General features: G+C 37.2%; 1 protein-coding gene across 20 annotated transcripts in view; it reads right to left on the bottom strand.

The window, feature by feature from the left end:
- LOC107309443 (poly(rC)-binding protein 3-like) overlaps positions 1 to 13572 on the bottom strand; it is a 465303-nt gene that overhangs the window by 281308 nt on the left and 170423 nt on the right. For 8 of the 20 annotated variants that reach the window (XR_014943608.1, XM_085540380.1, XM_085540385.1 and 5 more), the window contains exon 3: positions 1080 to 1139. The exons of 9 other annotated variants lie outside the window; for them this stretch is intronic. The gene's annotated coding sequence lies outside the window, so the exon portion shown is untranslated. The remainder of the gene's footprint in view (positions 1 to 1079; positions 1140 to 13572) is intronic. 3 more of the 20 variants (XM_085540357.1, XM_085540366.1, XM_085540397.1) reach the window with 1 other exon arrangement.

Raw genomic sequence — 13572 nt, 5'->3', positions numbered from 1 at the left:
AGAATAATAATAATAAAAATATCCTACCAAGAGTATGTATTTTGTCTAGATTACTTCAGAAAATGTTATTCTGCAACTTAATAAACTACATTATTAAGTAGTACATGTAATGGATATCACAGATTATGAACTAACAGCTATTGTTTCCTTCAGAAATTTCTACTACAAGCTTTAGTTCAACCTTGTCAGATCATCTCTATCCAACCTAATACAGTTCTCCACAACGCATCTGCCTGACTAGCCCAAGAAATGCAGGACACCCAATTGGCCTAACTGCATCTGACTGCCACAACCCAACCACTGATCATTTCTGGAGTGGTTGTTCTTGTAACAAAGGGTTTCTAAAGCCTTGTGCAAGCTGTGATCAAGTCCTTTCAAATTTTTCTCTGTTCTTTCTGTGGAGCTGGAGGAGACTTATATAACCCTAAATCAGACTCCCACTTGGTTGTGGCACTGATTCATGACTATAAGACTGAATGGTCTTATAGTTCTGTGTCCTAAATAATAAACAATTGCTACAAACAATAAAGTCCAATGAATGGCACAATATACAACTCTACCTTTTCTTTAGTCTCTCAATTACGAGGTAGCTAAATGCTTGAATACCTTCCTTCCAACACTGCTCATTTGATTGAATAGCTGGAGACAACAGAGAAGAGAAATAGTGCTATAAAGTAATTAAACTCACTAATTTATGACATTCAAATCGTTATTTCTCTATGAGCATGTGGGCTATCTACCAATTATTATGGATTTTGTGCCATGATAACCCCTAAAAATCATTTTTACATTAACATATCTCACCAACTTATTTCAGCAATAAGGTATACTTTTTGTGTTCACTTATCTCCTGACACATACTGCATCTGAAAAAGCAGTTTACTAATGGTAATATCAACCCTGTTCTTGAAGTGTCATTCGAGGGACAGTGAGAGGAAGTGAAATTTCTTTCCTCCTCCACCAGTGCAGATGCAAAATAAGTAGGATAATACATCTAATTTGCACTTTTACGAGAATAATCAAGAGCAGCATTTGTTCAGGTGGCAGTAGCAAAGTAGGACATATTAAAATCAACTTACCAATCACATTACATATCCGTGAGCCACAATTCTGCCTCAATCCACAGGAAGCTTGACCTGCTGGATATGAAGCAATATATTTTCACTTATGATAAAAACTCATCCTCCTTTACAACAGGCTAGCAAGCCAAAGACTTTTTTTATGGAGGAACATCCCCAAACTTTCTTTTAGCTTTCTATTACAATTCAAATACTTATATTTTACTGTCAGCTGCCAATCTTGTTTTAATTTCACAGAGAGTTCACTGAGATTCATATAATTAGGGTGTCAATGCTTGGTTCTAGGTAGGATCTCACAAAAATTATGAAACCTGCTTAGTCTGGAAAGCAAAACATTTCTTCCTTTAGTCTTTACTTCTAGTGTTTTTCTTTGCTATTTTCGAAGAGCTTCTCTCACAGAGTAAATTCAAAAGAAGGAAAAGGAAAGCAGGGGGCACAGAAAGAAGTAGTGAGGACTATAAGGGAGATAAGAGGGCTATATTATGCCAACAGTGCCATTATATTAATTACATCCTGTTTCTTAGCAAAATAAGCCCTCAGAAAATACAGCAAGCACATATTTAGTCTTGTATTCATACACCCTAATTGAGATTTGGCACAGTTTTACTGAAACATCTTGAATGTTAAAACAAGATAAATGAAATTTTCTAACAGCCTGCATTTGCTTGAAAGCAAGCAAATATTAGTGATATCCAGCCCTCATTAATGCAAGCAAACATATTTCCAATGCTAATATTGTACTTTAAAAGAAAATAGGTCAAGTTTCAACTCATGCTTGTTTTCATGCTAGTTGAAAATTATGTAACATGAAATTTTCTTTTCTGTAAGATGACAGAATACACACAGTCTACACCTATTGTTATACGGAGTTGTAATGGTCTGTATTAATTGCCTCTGAAGTGAAGCACAAAATATGAATCCATCTTTACTGACTTAAATTGTTTCACAAACTCCACTTAGGTACCACAAAAGATATGTCTTCATGGTAAGCTAAGAAAAGAAACGCAAGTCAAGGAAGTTTAACCTATGACACCAGCCATTGATTTTTCACTCAATCTGTATTAACATTGGCCTTCCTATTTTTGCCTTGGTCATATGGGTGTAGGGAAGTCCACTATATCAGAACGAGGTCAATGAGAAAAAGCTTAATCCCATTTCCACTTGAGTGAGTGACAAAGCTTCCATTAACTACCATTAACATGATAGGAACTTATAGCAGTGCCTGAATGGCTCTGGGTGAGGATTAGAAGAATCAATATTTTAGAAAATATATTTAAAAAAAAACAAAAAACAAAAAAACTGAGTGAGGGGATTATTTCTGTGGTTTTGTTTGCTTAATTTGAGAGAATCAGGGTTGACACATAGCCAAGTGCAAACAAGAAAGTATAAACTAACACTGCATTGGAAAAAATAAAAGACAACATTTGGTTTTAAAATGCATCAAGAAATTTCCTCAGGAATAATGCTATCATAGCATGCTTGCACCATAGAAATAGGAAAGAGATGCAAAGCAGAATAAACTATTGGGGAAGGAGATAATTTCTAATGGGCCAATTAAAGATCATCAAGTTTCTGATAATGTCTGCAAGCAAATTGCCTTGCTACACACTTGCACCTTTCTGTGAGAGAAGTGGTAGTACCTTCAGCTGATTTGCATCAGTTGCTTGCTATTAAAACAGTTTTCCTAGGGAACATTTCAATCATTAAAACAGATGAGCTCGAAAACATCTGGACAATGCTCTGCAGCTCAGCTTAAATGCATCCACTGCTTTTAAACAAACAGTAAAAAGCTGTTTCCCCCCCACACCCCTTATACATCTACCCTACACATCACTTTGTTTGCCATTAACTTAGTTCTGTGTCTTGAATAACTTTGAAGTAAAATTTACATTCGGTCCTTGGAAGGAGTCAAACTGTCTTTTTAATTAAGAGGAACAGAAAATAGAATCAGCTCCTTTGCTTTCTGGACGTACTCAGGAGGGTCTCTACTTGCGTTCCCCTGGAGATGTACAAGTTGTGTGGGTATCAGGTATCTGCTAAAAACAGAAATAAAAATCTTTTTTTTAAAAAAAAAATTTCTTTTTTTTTTAATGTGTTGAAATACATAAGGTCTTTAAGAGTATTTTTCACAATACTTTTTTCATATATAAGGCCTGTACACACACACACACACACACACACATATATATATACACACACCAAAGTATATATATATATTTATTTGCATTTTTAATTAAAGGAAGGCTTATGAATCATCCTCACTTTAACAAAAATATGTACCATTCAATCATTGATGCATATGACCATTTAGGTAAAAACTTATCTTGAATATTTGCGCACTAAATTTAGTACACAATATGTTTTTTTGTTGTTATTTTTTGTTTTAATTTCAAAACTTATGCCAAGAGCCAAAATTTAATTTCCTTTTTAGGTCAAGACGAAGTTCATGACTCAATCTTCTCGTTGCTTTTTTTTCCAGAAGACCACCATGTTTCAGTGCACAGCACACAGCTATGCTGTACTAATGAAGTGAAAGTTGTCTGAATCAATCCTACTAGATGTGATTGGTGCTCTGCTTGTCTGCAGTATAATGTGCAAATTACACAAACCATCATTCCATTTTTTGTTAAAGAATTAAAACTTACAAAAAAGTAGCTTGATTAGCAATATGAGCTATTCAGCGTGCAGTGGTATTCCATTTTTCCTCTTAATGGTGTTCTGCGCTTATGATACATCTATAATTCTATTCTTCACAAGCTAAAGATACATAATATCTTTAGGTTATTACTCCATGATGTCCAGAACAAGATATCAATTTCCTGTTTCAAGTATGGGAAACAGATACAGCTCAGATATTACGCTTCCCCTGAGGATGCTGGCTGATTAAGGCAGCACTCAACCCTTGTACAGTGTCCTGTATGTATGTACACTCATGGTGACCTACACAGGGCAAACCTGGATGTCCGAGCAGACAACCTGCTCTGTCTCAGGGAATGGACTAACAGACACTAGGCAGAACAAACAACTGTATGAGAGCCCCCTTGCAGTGGAATCCAAGGGACTGGGCTCCTAAGGGACATCCTACTAGCACAGCTTTCAAGAGACATCCCACGAGGCTGCCTCTCTTTTAATTTCACTCATAGGGTGATCAAACCCTATGACAGAGGGATTGTTGCTTCATAGCAGCAGTGCATCATGGAACAGCTAATTAGAAACAAAGCTAAAACTACAACAGGTGGAAAAGTGAGCTCTTGATTTGGATCTAGCTTTAATGTTTCCATGCTGTACAAGCCAGCACACCCTGCTGTAATCATCCCCTGCAAGGTAAGTTTCCACTTTGCTCTGTTTATTAGCCATGAAGTAATGTGAAGCACTAGATAAGGATGATTTATTTTATCCAGCACACTAGGAGACTGTTGGTGATTCATTTGAAAAGAAATCAGAAATAATATTAATAAATGCAATGTTAATGAACTTTGAGAGGGGATCTCATAAATGTCTATAAATATCTAAGGTGCATGAGCCAAAGGGATGAGGCCAGACTCTTTTCAGTGGTGCTCAGTCATATTTCAAGGGGAAATGGCCACAAATTGAAGCATTGGAAGTTCTGCACAAATGTGTGTAAGAACTTCTTCACAGTGAGGGTTACAGAGCACTGGAACAGGCTGCTCAGGGAGATTGTGCTCTGGATATATTCAAGACCTGTCTGGATGCCTACCTGTGCAGACTGCTGTAGGGAGCCCGCTTTGCAGGGGGGTTGGACTTGATGATCTCTAGAGGTCCCTTCCAACTCCTGCAATTCTGTGATTCTATGAACTAATCATAATATATTCTTTTAAAATGGAATTTAACATAAATGAAAAGTTGAAAAGCTGAGGATTCAAGTTCTACTTAGAAGACACAGAATGGCATGAGTAATACAAAATTTCAAAGGCTGTTTCCAGGGATAACAATACAGGGATCGTTATCTTCAGTCTTGTGAAAAACCAAACAACAATAAAAAAAAACCCACTAAACCAACTACCGAAACCCAAGAGATTAGCTAGCGGGATGGCTTAGCTAGTTTATGATCACCAATGAGCTCTATTTCAAAATATACAGAGATATCCACAAGGAAATGAAAGTACACAACCAAATTTCTTTCCTATGTTCTCCCAACCCTCCCTCCCCCCGCTAAAAAAAAAAACACACCAAAAAAAAAACAAACCCTCATATCAGATCAGAGTAGATTTAAACCTGAAATTCTTCCACTGAACAAGCACTTGATTTCCATTTTACGCGTAGTGTGTAGGAATTTAATTTGCACAAAAGAAATAAAGTATAAGAAACCTCCAATCAAACCCTTGTGTTAACAATTTAAAAGCATTTTGCAATAGAGCCAATGAAGAATGCAAGAGCATTTGTTCCTAAAGTTACTAAGAATAAAATTTATATTATTTTTTAAATAAAATCAATCAGGAACAGTCTTATTAAACAACATTTGGATTTCATAGTGTGTAATTGGGAATGCTTCATTATCTCTAAGCTCTGAAGTGATTGCAGTGTTTTAAAATGATGTTACAAGAAGACAGACCTTGTTAATTCACTGTCAGACTCTGAGAAACATTGCAAGTTAACACATTTGGATAAATAAGCAAACAGAACAGAAGTGGGGGAAGAAAATTAACTCTGCATTTAAATCACCAAAGACTGGAGCAAAGATACAATTGCTAAAGGTACCAAAGCCACATATGTTCAAAACTTTTTACTACTATTTTAATAATGATTTTACAGTATCGTCGGTAAACTCAAGTAAGTTGCAGTGGTTATGCACACTGTTGCTGATGTTGCAAAATGATAGCTACCAATTTGAAATGCAATGAGTGCTTAAAATAAACTAGCAGCCATGAACTGCTAAGTAATTTATTTAGGTAAGATAGTTAATGGTGTTAAAAAAAAAAAACCAAAACACCACAAATAGCTGAAATGATGTAAGAAGCAGCAACAGAATATTTCAGTTTCTGCCTTTTCTCCCACATGAGCTTGTATAGTATTTTAGAAGCATAAAATTTTAAAAGCTTAACATGCACCCTAAGCAATGATAACGTTATAAGACACCTTCTTTCAAGGTAAAAAAGAACATTTGTAGAGTCCCTTACTGTCAGATTTCAAAATCCAGTCACAGATGTGCATCCTGGCTCTTCAGCCTTTCAGAACAGACACACAAAGGAATTGTGGAAATCATGATTTAAATAAAGGCAAAGGGGCTGATATTGTCAAATCTACTGAACAATTTCACTTACAGCCACCGGCTAAATCCATTATAGATGCTGGCAGCTTTAGATCTATGTATTATGTTTTGGTGAATAAATGCCATTACATATTTATCCTTTACAGAGCAAAGCTTTTATTTTGTGTATAAATCTGCGTTTAATGAGCCTTGAAAGAGATGATTGCTAAATAACAGCCTGCTGCATTCAAGCTCAACTGACTCCAATTATACTGTTTATAATTATATAATTGTACGATATAATGTGTGTCCAACAATCCCTGTGTTTTATTACTGCACGGCACTATGACACCGATGTAAATCACCTTGCTACTTTCACAGCCAGCCCCTTTCATTTTGCTTACTCAGCCAACGCAAACGCACGCAGAGCTGCACTTCAGACTGTTGAATTTATCAAACAAACTTACCAGCTTCAGCACAAATATGAAAATATTGGAATTGGTTGACCCACAGAGCAGAAAGGGGAAAGAAACGTACTATATACAAAAGTAAATGAAAAGAAAAAAAAGAAAAAAAAGAATTAGTTCCAAATCATACCTGATATTTTTAAATCCCCTTTCTTAGGGTGTTTCTTGTCAGCAGATGCTTCCTAATACATGGCCCATCCTAAAATTCCCACAAGAGTGCGTGCAAGGCATTGGTGTGTAATATTTGTTGCGCTGTTTTTCTGATACTGCTATATAGGAAGCATTTGCCATAACAGCACTTAAAGTAATTCCTGCTGGAAAATTTCTAGTCCCAAAGTCATGCAGAAATCTCTTTCAACTTTGCAGGGATGGCATTCCTTTGCTTTGCACTGCTTGCCAGGCACATCTTCTAAGAGTAGTGATCCAGATGAAGTTAGTGGCCTTTTCCAACCTTAATGATTCTATGAAAACCTCTGTTTTTAAATGTAAATTAAAGCCCTCTGCCACTCCCCTCCACTGTCCCTAAGCACACCCCCTGCACGGTATTGTTTCCCTGCCTCTAAAGTCGCTGCTTAGAGTTTGTCCAAGCCCACCACTTTCACATGCTGAATTTTGTCTGTGTTGTCCCAAGCAAGGATATCTGAAGGTTTCCAGTGTCCTTAGATGGCAAGACATTGAGCCCATAAGAATGTGCTTTGTGCATAGGGCTGCACATCCTCTGAGTTGCCTCAATCTCTCCTTCCGCCTCATCAACATGTATGCACCTCTGAGACTCCTGTTCTCAGAGTGGTGTTTGTTGTGCCTCTCATTGAACTTTATGACTGAAATCACCATCTGAAATCTACTACTATTACTATTTTAACAGCTTGGACAATTTCCCAAATTGGAATATATTGGTCTAAAGCTATGATTATTCTTTTCACTGTTTCTAATAAAACCAAAGAAGCACCTTTCCAAGCCAATTAGCTTCACTGTTGCACATCAGTTTCCAGTCAGTCCTTTAACTAGAACCAGTAACTACAGAAAAACAACACACCTGAACTTCTCATAGTTTTAAATGCTGTTTCGTAAATGAAGACTAAATTAAAATCTAATTACTACAATTATGATGTTATTTTAAAACAACAGGCACATCAATTTTCTTTGACCTTGAGGAAATGTTTCACCACTGTTTATCAAATCTACTTTTATATGCCTCCTCTCAAAGAAATTCTTCAATGTATTTCCTTAATAGAAATCTTTATAGGGCATTGAATGCAAGTGAGCAAAATAAATCCTCCTAATAAATTACATCCTCAAAATGATGTTAATCCATTCATAAAAAATCAATACACAGATTACAACTCAAGATAGAACTCAGGTAGTGGATATGTGATCACTGCCTCTCTCAGGTTTGAAAAACAGATTATCACAGCAAGAAATACCACACCAATGAGATCCCATCACACAAATGATACTTATACCAATATAAACCTGCATTCAGATTTAGCAAATCATTTTGTATATCTAGAGAAGACTGTTAAATAAAATGAAAGCCAATTAAATGAAACCAATCAACGCTCAAGGGCAGGGGGTGAAAGGTGCAGGAAAGAACCAGCCTAAGGATTGCTGTGCAACTACAGCTCCAACCAAGCACTTCCAAGAAGCCTGAGAGTGGCTGTGGAGCCACATGGAAAACATTGTGCTGTCAGTACAGACCGCAGCACTATTTATATTCCCAGCACAGAGACCTGCATCCCCAGACCTATTCAGAGGCACTGACCCAGTTTCCAGCTCCTGTACTTTCCTAGCTAAGATAGCTTGTAGGGTTTCTCATAGTGTCCTCCCTGGGTGCTCCTCCTCTTCCAAAGGGAGCCTCTGTGCACCTGGTCTAATCTACAGGCATCAAATTATTGAAGTCGTTAAATCAGAGATTTCTCAGATTCAGAGTCCTTGCAATTGCCTTCTTGTTTCCAGATCTCTGTGATTACCTCCATCATGTTTGTAAGCCTTTTTGTATTAAAAAAATAATAAATAAATAAATAAAAATTAAAAAAAAAAAAAAAAAGGAAAAGGAAAAAAAGAAAAGGAAGGACAGTTTTTGAAACAACCTCTCATGTATTTTCATAATCCTTTTTTACATGTTACTAGGGGAAGGGCAGGAAGAGTACTGCAAGATCTACAGTAGAAAGAAATGACATGTCAAGTTCAGGTTCCTTGGATGCATCACCAGGGAGCAACTCCACAGATACCTGATGATGATGTCCAGTGTGTTTCTACCTTTTAAAAGTGGAGGCACTTGAAGAGTTCTCACCTGGCTTGTTTTAAAGCACAAAATTAGGTACCAGCAATTCAGAGAGAAACCACTTGTTGGCTGCCAGTGCAACACTAGTGTATGCACAAATTTAGAACTGGTAAAAGAGACAGAACACACCAGGCAAACATCAGTATCAAAATAATTCATATCTTAAATTTTAGATGAGTTTTCTTTTACATATAAACTACAAGGGCTCCTTTGAAGTTAATGACTCCTATTTTATTATGTTGGCCTATGATGTCAGAGACAAATGTTGGTGGCATGGCAGTAGAGGTTGAATGTTCCTGAATATTTTTCTTTGTGGAAAAAATGGCACCCATTAACATTTGATGCTTGCTGAACATGGATGGAGACTAACCAGTGGATGTGAGCACAGTGGGGCAGTGGGTTGTGGTTTCAGCAGTGGTTACAGTGGGTCACTTCCCCTGCTGCAGATCTTTAAGAGTGCAGTATACAGGCTCTTGTTCATTGCTGGTGAAAATGCATAGTTAATGGTGATTATTATGTTGAAAAACAGTCTTTGTAGCTCAGAATTTGATCTATCAAACAGTGTAATTGACTTCTTTGCATCCATTGTAATTTCCATGGAAATAAACAGAAGGCATTACTTTGCTCTAGCAACCTACATATATTATCTTTGAAAGCCTTTTCAGTAGATCTGCTTATGCTTGATGTTTTTAATAACTGTTTTCCTGACTGTTATACTTGCCCCTCTTCTGGATGAATAACTGTGACAGCATTGCTTTTCACCTGAAGAATATCTGTGTAATAAAACAAACCTCTTCAATAGACGCACTGCTTGATAATTTTTTTTCCTTCTTACCTGGAGAAGTGGTATCATTAACAGTAGTTGTGGCATTAAAAGTGTTTGTGTGCATGAATGATTAAGCAATAGCACATCTGTTTCTATGCAAATGGAAGAAGACAGCAGGATAAATCAAAAAGTAGATAAGAGTACATAAAATTTAAAAGGGAAGAATGAGCATTCTTTCCATAGTCATTGGCTGAGACCACTTTCCACAACTAGAAGGTATAAAGGGGGAGGAGAGGAAGCATATATATTAAATATCACAAATTTTGCAGATACTGGACATACTAAATTGGTCAAACCAATCTTAGCTTACTGCACTAGCATGGATTAATTATTAACAGGCAATGATATGGTGTTTTTTCCTGCTTGTCTCCTCAAGCTATCCGACGAAGCTCTTTGTTACCCATTCAGAAGTGATCGCATAAATGCACACCCTCAATATGCCTCCATACATGTAGTTTAATCCTTGAATTTGTAGAGTCTTATTTCAAGTCTGAACTATAAAAGCCGTGTAAAATCTACTCTCTCTCTATATATGTATTTGTAAAATATTGAGAAAACTGCACAGCTGAAAGACTTCATAAATTTATGTGTCATTGCACAACTAGCAATGACACTGCTGAGAAACAGCTGCTGGTTACTTCAACTTTCAGCTCAAACAGCTCTTGAAAATGTAGTCAATAGTTTACTGAATTTGAAATATATTAGATTAGCTCCATTCTCAAAGTTGGAGCATTATAATAGGGTAAAATATTCATGCTTGAACAGCTTTAATTGTAGTCTGCCTCTACCTAAGGAAAAAACATGTATCTGCATGTGAAGGTCCAGTTTTAACTTCTTTTCTAACAGTCTTGCCCCATAAATTTGCACAAGAGGTTGCTTTTACTTATTTTTACACAGAAGAATTTTAAACACACTTCAAATATCCCTATTATTTTTTCTGACAACCCAGCAGCCTACAAATAAAGAAAAACTGTGTTCTTCTTTTTTGCTTGTTATTTAATGGATGTTCATCGATTGAAACTGCAGTGAAAGTAGGACTCTTTATTTACAGGTCCATCAAGTATGGTATGCCCTAATTTGATTCTGCCAAAATCCTGTAGATGCCACTGCGTATTTGAATTCATAATAAAATGCATTATAAAATATTATTTATTTTTTTTTAAATCAATGGGATCCATTCTGACAGAACACGCTGAAGCATTTCTCAAAAGAAATGGAAATGAATAAGGAGAAAGCAAAGGCAGACTAAAAGAGTTACTCCCCCAGTATTAGATTTTGTTCTGTATTGAGGTTCATGTTGTTGCTGCCAGCTGGTAGATAATGCATTACTGCAAGCAGGCAACAAGATACATCTCTTGATTAGAAGTTAAAAATTCAGGTGTTCAAGTCATTGCTTTAGAGCATAAACATCTGTAAAAACCATGAATGTACCTACTGCAGTTCCTTTCCCTCCCTGACTTCTCCCCACAGTCTTCTCTTTTTTTGAAGAAGAAAAAAAGAAAAAGGTTTAATTACCCAATGGAAAGACAATATTAGTAGAATTTTTAAGGCTGTAGGATATTACAGGCAGTCATCTATGATATCATAGATATTATAAGATGCACAAATTCACATTTCAGCTATTGGTCACAGACACTTTGATATTGTATTTCATCCATAAGCGTAATTAAACATTGTATAACATGAAAGTGAACAGAATAATGGCTTTTTTTTTAATTTCACTTGTGAAATAAATGACCAATACCAAAGCCTGAATACCTCCTCATTGTGTTACTGATTGGTTTTGCCACATCAGACTCAATTAGCTCTCCAGATGGAATTCATCTGCAAGAAGCCTCCAAACCTATCAATGTTAGAATTCCAGGATCTTCATTTTCCATGCTGATATAATTTCCTTCCATTAGCTATCCCATAAATAAATAATAAGTAAATAAACAAACAAAAGGATATTTTCTGCAGTAAGCACAATTTTGGCCATGTTTTCTGAGCAGTTTGCTCATGTCCTGAGCAAGGAGAACTACTTCATAAGACAATGGCTGCTCTTAGGACAATTTAAGACCACTTTCGGGCTTCACTTTTGCAGTCACACCAATCATATCTTGGATTATTTGGCAGCTGTAAAAGAGTCTATGGTGCCAACAGTCACATATCTGAATCCCACACCTAAAAGGTTCATCAGCTCCTCAGAGCAAGTGCTACCTTAATCCAGGAACTGATCCCCAGCACTACATGCTGTTTTCTTCCCTCACATTAATTACTCACCTCCTAAAGCGATTTATTAGCCTCCTGAAAAAATGGCTTCCCACAGCTACCTCCCCACCTCATAGAAAAGAGAAAGTTTTCTCCTGAGAGTTCACATGACCTCTTTAAATTCTGCATATGTTCCCACTGGTAAGCCTCTCTGAAACATTCTTAAGACTCTAGAGTGTTGTTCTCCTTTTTGAAAATGCTGATGTTATTCCTGTGCCTCCTTTCAAAGATTATGTCACAGTTAAGACAGGCAGAGTTTCCCCTCTGGGTGTATCAATATTCCTCTGGGCTGTCAACCAGGGGAAGTTTCCAGTTCTGAAAGTACAAGTTAATTAAAAAAAAAAAAAAAAGAAAAAAAAAAAAAAGAAAGAAAGGCATTTGTCTTACCTGTCTGTTACTTTCCAGAAGTTCTTAAACTCTCATACTTCAGTAGCCTGAGAAAACCATTCATCTGATGCTTTTTTTTTTTCTTTTCTTTTTTCTTTTCTTTTTTTTTAGATCACGTTAATAGCATTGATTCATTTTTCAGCTCTGTTCCATCATCCATCTGGCAGTGTTTCCCTGCCTAAAGCCTTAAGGGTTATGGGTTGGAGCTTTTAGCAGGACTCTCTTGAATGAAGCAGGCCATTGCTGTTGTGTTGTGTTTGTTTTTTTCTCTCGAAACCATAAAGCAAGGAAGCACAAAGCCCAAGTACTGAGGCAGGTATCGGAGAACCAGGCTGGGTCCAATTAGACTTTTCAAATGCCTTTTCCACATGAAGCCACCTCAGTATTCCTATACAGTCTTCTGAAAACATACATAGCACAGACACACCTGCTGTGACTGCACAGAGCCAGGTTGGCTTCCAAGAGGATTTATTGCCTTTGGCTTCACACTGCAAGAAAGGAACTCTACTACTTCCACCTCAGAGCTGGGTGAGGAAGCAATCTGTCAGTATCTACATGTATTTAAATCTGGGCTGTCAGATGAGAGCTGAACTGACGTAGCTGTTTCCTATTGTCCACTGTGAATAATAAATTTGGCGGACAGTACTGCCTACTTCCCTGCACCAAAATATCATCTTGCGTGGATCACAATTCCCCACTGTTGACAGATTAGCAAGAGCAGGGATGTGCACTGATTTTCAGCCATAATGTTGGAAAAGCATACATCAGTACTAGTTAGGGGGTGACCTGCTGGAAAGAAGCTCTGCGGATGAGATCTCAGTTGTCCTGGTAGACAACGAGTTGGCCATGAGCTAGCAATGTGCCCTTGTGGCCAAGATGTCAGTGGTATCCTGGGGGGTTTTAAAAAGAGCATGGCCAGCAGCTTGAGGTAGGCGATCCTCCCCTGTCTACTCTGCCCTGATAAAGCCACATTTAGACTACTGTGTCCAGTTCTGGGCTCTGCAGTTCTAAAAAGTCAGGGATCTCCTAGGAGTCAAGCAAAGGGCCACAAAATGATTAAGGGCCTGGAG

This window comes from Coturnix japonica, chromosome 2 (genome assembly GCF_054131305.1).
Source record: "Coturnix japonica strain WE chromosome 2, WE-NBRP24, whole genome shotgun sequence".
Lineage (NCBI taxonomy): Eukaryota > Metazoa > Chordata > Aves > Galliformes > Phasianidae > Coturnix > Coturnix japonica.
The sequence above is the reverse complement of the archived record's forward strand: the minus strand, read 5'-3'. Positions and strand labels throughout refer to the sequence as shown.